The sequence below is a fragment of the Dama dama genome, chromosome 16 (genome assembly GCF_033118175.1).
Source record: "Dama dama isolate Ldn47 chromosome 16, ASM3311817v1, whole genome shotgun sequence".
NCBI classification, from domain to species: domain Eukaryota; kingdom Metazoa; phylum Chordata; class Mammalia; order Artiodactyla; family Cervidae; genus Dama; species Dama dama.
In genome coordinates, this window is record NC_083696.1 from 37944103 (window position 1) to 37951487 (window position 7385).

The following is a 7385-nucleotide window of genomic DNA, read 5'->3' on the forward strand; positions in this document are numbered from 1 at the left end:
GTGCTCACCTTCCAGAACCCCTCAGTGGCTGTTGATGGGGGGATAAAGGGCAATAGATCACCGCACTTTGTCCACAACCACTTCCCTTGGCCTGACAACACTGCCACCCACAGTTGGGTCCTCAACTGGGGAGGTGTCATCTGAACGCAGACCTGAACATGTCCCCTGCAGCCCTCATTCCTTCACCAGAGATCCCCCTGTCCCCTCCTACAGATTCACAGTTACCCAGAGGTTCACAGAGCACAGATGGCTTTTGGGGGTCACACTTGTTGGAAGAGGGCAGGCCCTCTCCTCCCACGCCTTTTCTGAGGTCCCACAGCACAGTCAAGATGTTTTTGCATATACACCTCTTGGTGGTTGGTGGTGATGATTTAGTTGCTAAGTCATGTCTGACTCTCCTGAAATCCCATGGTCTGTAGCCCAGCCAAGCTCCTCTGTCCATGAGATTTCCCCAGGCAAGAATACTGGGGTGGGTTGCCATTTTCTCCTCCAGGGAATCTTCCCAACCCAGGGATCAAATCCACGTCTCCTGCTTGGCAAGTGGATTCTTTACCACTGAGCCACCTGCGTACACTTCTACAAAGTGGGTCTTGCTAATCTTGTTGTGAAAGTGAAAAGTGAAATTGAAGTCACTCAGTTGCGTCCAACTCTTTGCAAAAATTGAAAACATAATGAGTTGAAACACACATAGGTGGTTGTGGTGGAACTGCCTAAACACCCTGATTCCAAATGTCACTCTCACTTCAAGACACTAAGCTGTAGACAGTAACACAACCGCCTGTGACAGGATCTTGTCAGCCAGGGTTCCAGAATGCTAAATGCATCAGGATACAGAGTTCCAGCCTGCTAAATGCATCAGGATGCAGAGCACCATCCCCATGTTTCCTACTCCTAAGCTGATTCTAAGCAGAGGGAGCCACTGTCTGCTTATCATGAGAGACTTTCAAGCTGGCAGAATGACCTCCCAAGAGAAATCCAGGGGATCCCCACTGACTTGTGCATTTAAAGTGACTTAGATGTACCTTCCAGAAATATTCCACGGGAACGAATCTGTAACAGGTAAAGAGAGATACAACCGAAATGGTTTTCCCAAACTCACATGTCTGTTGTTACGTTCCTCCTGGGGAAAAGGGGCAGGGAAACCAGAACAGATTTGGGGATAGGTTGGTCTAATTCTTTTTATTTCCTCATTATAGAAGTTGTCTAGTTGTAAGTCAGTGGAGAGATACCACTGCTAATTGCCAGGAGAGGAACTTGTTCACCGCTGTGCTAACCTTTCCACATGTCAATTTTGGAGAAGAAATTCAAGGTGAGGATGACTTTCAAGCCCAGAGAAGGAAAAGGGTTAGTCCCCCATGGTGGATGGGAAGGGCAATTTGTTTCTGTTAAGATAACCTTGGGTTTGCAAATAATTTTTCCTGTAATTTAGAGAACTCAAAAATTTCCCATCATTCTCATTTCAATAAGCTTTCACAAGAAGGAAAGAAAGGAGTGGAGTCAAGGTCAATGATGTGGGAGCAGCCCATGGCCCTGTGTTGGCAATGTGAATATATCACTTCTATCCAGATGGGAAAACATGTGAGGTCCTATATATTCTTAAAACTATCTCTTTCCTCAATGCCATCAGCAGCCTCTCTTTTGTTTTCCAAAGCTGAATATAACTTATCTTTTAGTGTAATTTCTTTATTTCTAAATAAACAAAAACCAAGAGTAGGAGTTTCCATGTATGGCCAAGAAACATAAAGACATAAAGGCAACAGTTTAGACCCACTTCCCACATTGACTCAAGGGGTGACACTGGGCCAGTCATTTAATGCCTCTGATTATAGAAATTTCACCTCCAAGGTGTGGGGAATTTATTATCCACCTCCATATATGTTATGGGGTCCCCTGATTTGCAGATGCAAAGTAACAAGAGTTAGTGTTATCAGGTAACTTACCTGGAGAAGGAAATGGCAACACACTCCAGTATTTCTTGCCTGGAAAATTCTATGGACAGAGGAGCCTAACAGGCTACAGTCCCTGGGGTCGCAAAGACTGAGCACACATGTCACAGATGCACTTGCTAAATGCAAAACATACATCAGCCATGTGGACAAGGTGGGGGAAGGGGAAGGTGGGGTAGATGGGAGAGTAGCCCTGACATATACACACTACTGTGCGTAGAATAGACAGCTAGTGAGAACCTGCTGTGTAGCGCAGGGCGCTCAGCTCCATGCTCTGAGAGGACCTACAGGGGTGGGATGGGGAGAATAGGAGGGAGATCTAAGAGGAAAGCTATGTATGAGCACATATGGCTGATTCATGTTGTTGTACAGCAGAAACCAACACAACACTGAAAAGCAGCTATTGTTCAGTCCGTAAGTCACGTCCAACTCTTTGCGACCCTATGAACTGCCGCACTCCAGGCTTCCCTGTCCTTCACCATCTCCCGGAGTTTGCTCAACCTCCTGTCCATTAAGTCAGTAATGCCATCCAACCACCTCATCCTCTGTCGCCCCCTACTCCTCTTGCCCTCAATCTTTCCCAGCATCAGAGTCTTTTCCAACAAGTCTTTTCTAAAGCTTCAGCTTCGGCATCAGCCCTTCCAATGAATATTCAGGGTTGACTTCCTTTAGGATTGACTGTTTTGATCTCCTTGCTGTCCAAGGAATTTTCAAGAGTCTTCTCCAGTACCACAGTTCAAAAGCATCAATTCTTCAGTGCTCAGCCTTCTTTATGGTCCAACTCTCAACATCTGTTTATTACTATTTAAGTCAAACCTTAGCTTTGACTGTATGGACCTTTGTCAGCAAAGCAACTATAATTCAATTAAAGAAAAAAAAAGTCAGCTCAGTTAATCCATGCAAAGGTGCAACCAGAAAGGAGTTATTATCCCCACCCTACAGAAGGAAACTGAGGCTTAAAGAGGGGAAGAGTCATGCCAAAGTGCTTTGACAGGTTTAAGGAGCTATAATCAAATAAAAGGCATTACTATCATTACTATTATCTTTAGGTCTGTCAACTCACAGTTCAGTTCAGTTCAGTCGCTCAGTCGTGTCTCACTCTTTGCGACCCCATGAATCGCAGCACGCCAGGCCTCCCTGTCCATCACCAACTCCCGGAGTTTACTCAAACTCATGTCCATCAAGTCGGTGATGCCATCCAGCCATCTCATCCTCTGTCATCCCCTTCTCCTCCTGCCCCCAATCCCTCCCAGCATCAGGGTCTTTTCCAATGAGTCAACTCTTCACATGAGGTGGCCAAAGTATTGGAGTTTCAGCTTCAGCATCAGTCCTTCCAATGAACACCCAGGACTCATCTCCTTTAGGATGGACTGGTTGGATCTCCTTGCAGTCCAGGGACTCTGAAGAGTCTTGTCCAACACTATCAACTCTAAATGGGTCTAAAAAATAAGAATTAAATATTGAATAAAACACAGCTTTAAAACATAAATTACACCAGCCTGGGGAACCAATAAAACACTCAGTCTTTGGGGGAAATACTGCAAAGTTAAGGGAGGTTTCCTGTGTTCATTCTTTTATTCTTGGCACTAGGACACAATAATGAACAAAACAGGTCCCCAAACTCTCTGCCCTGATGGAGCTTCCATTCCTGGGGTGGACACAGAGATGAACACATACATTATTGGAAAACAGAGTATGTCGGATGATGACAGAAGCGAAGGATAAAAGCACAGTGGGAAAGGGGATGGGGAACTGCAAGTTGAATACATGGTCAGGGAAGGTCTTGCTAAGAAGGCGCCACACTGTCACCTTGGAGGTGACAAGATGTGATGCGCACTGACGTTGGGGGAGAGCCTTCCGGGCATCCTTGAGACCAAAGGATGAGGCCCCTGCTCTTCCTCACTCACTTACTGTCCTGGGACAGTCCGGAGGGCGAGTCCACACCACTGGCTTGTTCTGAGAATGCTGTGAGTGGTCATAGGAAGAAACACAGTTCATCCACTAAAATGCCCAACCTCACCTGGAAAGCTTTTTTTTTCTTGCCCTAGTATTCTTTTTCTTTTTTAATAATTATTTATTTTTGGCTGTGTGGGGTCTTAGCTGCAGCACGCAGGCTCTCTTGCGGTCAGTGGGCTTTGCTGCCCCATGGCACGCGGGATCTTGGTTCCCCAAGCGGGGATCAAACCCACATCCTCTGCATTGGTAGGCAGATTCCCAACCACTGGACCACCAGGGAAGGCCCTTGCCCTAGCTTCCTTAATACAGATATCAACCCATCGTCTTACACAGAGAGGCTAACAGTCCCTGTCTGAAAAGCCCCCAAATGCAAATGACTCCCCTCTGGAATCCCATTTCAAAGGCGCCTACAAGAAACAAACATTGCTTTAAGAATACGCAGGAACTGCCAAGTTTTTCCTGCAGCGCTCTGATGTCTACAAAATTGAGTGGAAGAGCGTGCCCTTAGGGGCTGACAAGCTACCCTTGGAGACTCTGTTGCTAGGCAGGGTAACCTGCTTTCAAACCCAAGCATTTCTGTTCCCCTCGGAATGCCTAACCAGACGCTCCCAGCCCCTCGGCAGCCCGGGTGTCCCGCGAACCGCAGAGCCACGGTAGGGGCCACCTCGCTCCCGCGCTTCCCTGCGCCGCCCCTTCCCCCACCCTGTTATTAGGTATGCATTTCAGATTTTGAATGGATCTCCTTGTCTGGCGTTAATTGACAGTGAAAGCCCGGTTTTCAAAGCCAAGGTATAAGCACTGAAGGTAAGTGATCAGAGGACTGCCCTCGTAATAAATCACTGCGGCGCGGGTCACTGTTTAGAGTGTGAATGCAGTGTTCAATAAAGAAACACACTCCACCTTTCAGCTTCAAGCCGACCCTGGCTAATTGACCTCATTGTAGTCCCTCCATTAATCATTCTGGCACATGGGGCAAGAGGCAGTTTCACTGCTTAGGTTTGCAGGGAGGGGAGGGGACCAGGTCCACGTGGGGGTGGGTAAGGGTTGAGGGGGGCAGTTATAATGTACAAGGAAATCATAGACAATTCTCCCTTAATTAACTCATTGGATTTCCTGGATGGCCAGAGAGGGTTTCCTTTGCTGAAGGAATGTGGGGAATAATGCAAGGGACTTCATTAACTTCCCACCAGGGCGCAGGAGTTTGGGTCGCGAACAAAAGCAGATGTGAGCATCTGTACCCCATCCAAAGAGCGGCTCTGCCAAAGGACCAAGGGGTTAGCCTAACACTACATAATCACTCAGTGTCATCCATCTCCCCAGACCCTGATTAATAAATTGCAGCAGAAATCTTTTACAGGGGTGACTACAATTTTATTTCACCCATTAGCAGCACAGCAATCATACGGGACCAGTTTACCTTCTTCTCAGCCCCCCTCCCTCCCGCTCTCCGGTCCAGTCCCCAGTTCCACATCAGCTTTACTGGTGAATCTTTGAAAGAGGTGTGGGCTGCTTTTTGTCCAGGCCCTCCATTCTGCCAAGCCAGCCCCCCAGCTGACGACTGTGAGCTGAATGGCAGCTTTAACACAGAGGTCAATTCACACTGCAGCTCAAGACTTGTTCCTCCAATGTGATTTGGTGAACATCATCTGGGCGCCTGTTCTGTGCCAAGCATGGCATAGCACTAGAAATACACACACACAAATATGATTTGCTCCTGGTCCTCAGAGACCTTAAGAGTCTGCATCCGTCCAGTTATATTTTCAAAATGCAAGATCTGTCCTTTTATACCAAGCTGCTTTAAATTAGGCCTTTTTTAAACGCTCTTTTCCCCACGATTAGTTGCTATTATTCAGGCACGCAGCAGTCTCACAGTTCACAGGGGTAAACAAAGCCCAGAGGGTCAGCAACCTTCACTTTGAGCGGAGGAGAGGGAAAGAGAGGAGGGGGAAGAAGGGGGAGGGGGTGTTATCATTCATATTACACTTGTGCTTTTTCCTGCCTGCTCCCCTTCCGCGTTCCATTACTGTTAATGAACTTAATTGTTTGGTTTCAAAATGCCAGCCTGAAGGCATCCCTCTCCTTCCCCTGGGTGCTAAGCGTCAGTGTTGCTGATCTCCAAATTAACTTGTAAGCAAATTCTTCAAGTCCATGCCCTTCCTTCCCTGACAAGCACCTGGGCCAAGGAATTCTGGCCAAGACTCCCCCCAGACAAATTCAGACAGAGCGTCCAAAAAGACAGAGTGGCCATCAGATCGGCACTTGGTATTATATGTAATTCAGCTCCACTTAAGTATATTTACTGCATGTCTACTGTAGTGTCTGATAATTGTCCTAGTCACTGGGTTCAGAGAGTTGATACAACGCAGCCGCTGACCTCAAGGAGCTCATGGCATTTTAGGCAGAACAGATCACATTTCCTTCATTCTGCGATCAAGGACACCGCTGCTTCTACAGGATCTGAGGGTTAGGGCAGCTCGGCTCAGTGGAGAAACCACAGGCTCTGGAGTCATGTAGATGTAGACAGAATCCGAAGTCTGTCCGTTCACCATCCGGGCAGGTTTGCCCGCATTACATAACCTCAGTGAAGCATCATGGTATTGACCCAGTTGAGTTAACTGTGAAAACTGAATGAATTAATGGATGTCAGTGTTGGCCCACCCCCACTGAGAATTTCATGCTTTATGTAGAAAATTCCCCAATGAAAATTGTTGCACAGATAGTCCACGTAGATAATAATATGAAAAAATGAAGTGAAAGTGTTAGTCTCTCAGTCATGTCCAACTCTTTCTGACCCCATAGACTGTAGACCACCAGACTCCTCTGTTCATGGGATTTCCCAGGCAAGAATACCAAAGTGGGTTATCATTTCCTTTTCCAGAGGATCTTCCCAGATCAGGGATCAAAGATTGGCAGGTGGGTTTTTTAACACTGAACCACCAGGGAAGCCCAGATAATAATATACCAAACCCAAATTTAAAATATAGTCTAGTGCTCGCTTCGGCAGCACATATACTAAAATTGGAACGATACAGAGAAGATTAGCATGGCCCCTGCGCAAGGATGACACGCAAATTCAAGAAGTGTTCCATATTTTTATTCTACCCAAAGCAATCTATAGATTCAATGCAATCCCTATCAAGCTACCAATGGTATTTTTCACAGAACTAGACCAAAGAACTTCACAATTTGTATGGAAATGCAAAAAACCTCGAATAGCCAAAGTAATCTTGAGAAAGAAGAATGGAACTGGAGGAATCAACCTGCCTGACTTCAGACTCTACTACAAAGCCACAGTCATCAAGACAGTATGGTACTGGCACAAAGACAGAAATATAGATCAATGGAACAGAATAGAAAGCCCAGAGATAAATCCACGAACCTATGGACACCTTGTCTTTGACAAAGGAGGCAAGGATATACAATGGAAAAAAGACAACCTCTTTAACAAGTGGTGCTGGGAAAACTGGTCAACCACTTGTAAAA

The 7385-nt window shown here is 46.4% G+C and overlaps 1 non-coding gene across 1 annotated transcript; it reads left to right on the plus strand.

The window, feature by feature from the left end:
* Positions 1-6890: 6890 nt before the first annotated feature.
* Positions 6891-6997, plus strand: LOC133071502 (U6 spliceosomal RNA). Its single transcript, XR_009696446.1, has one exon. It is a non-coding gene; the product is annotated as a U6 spliceosomal RNA (small nuclear RNA).
* The last annotated feature ends 388 nt before the right edge of the window (positions 6998-7385 follow it).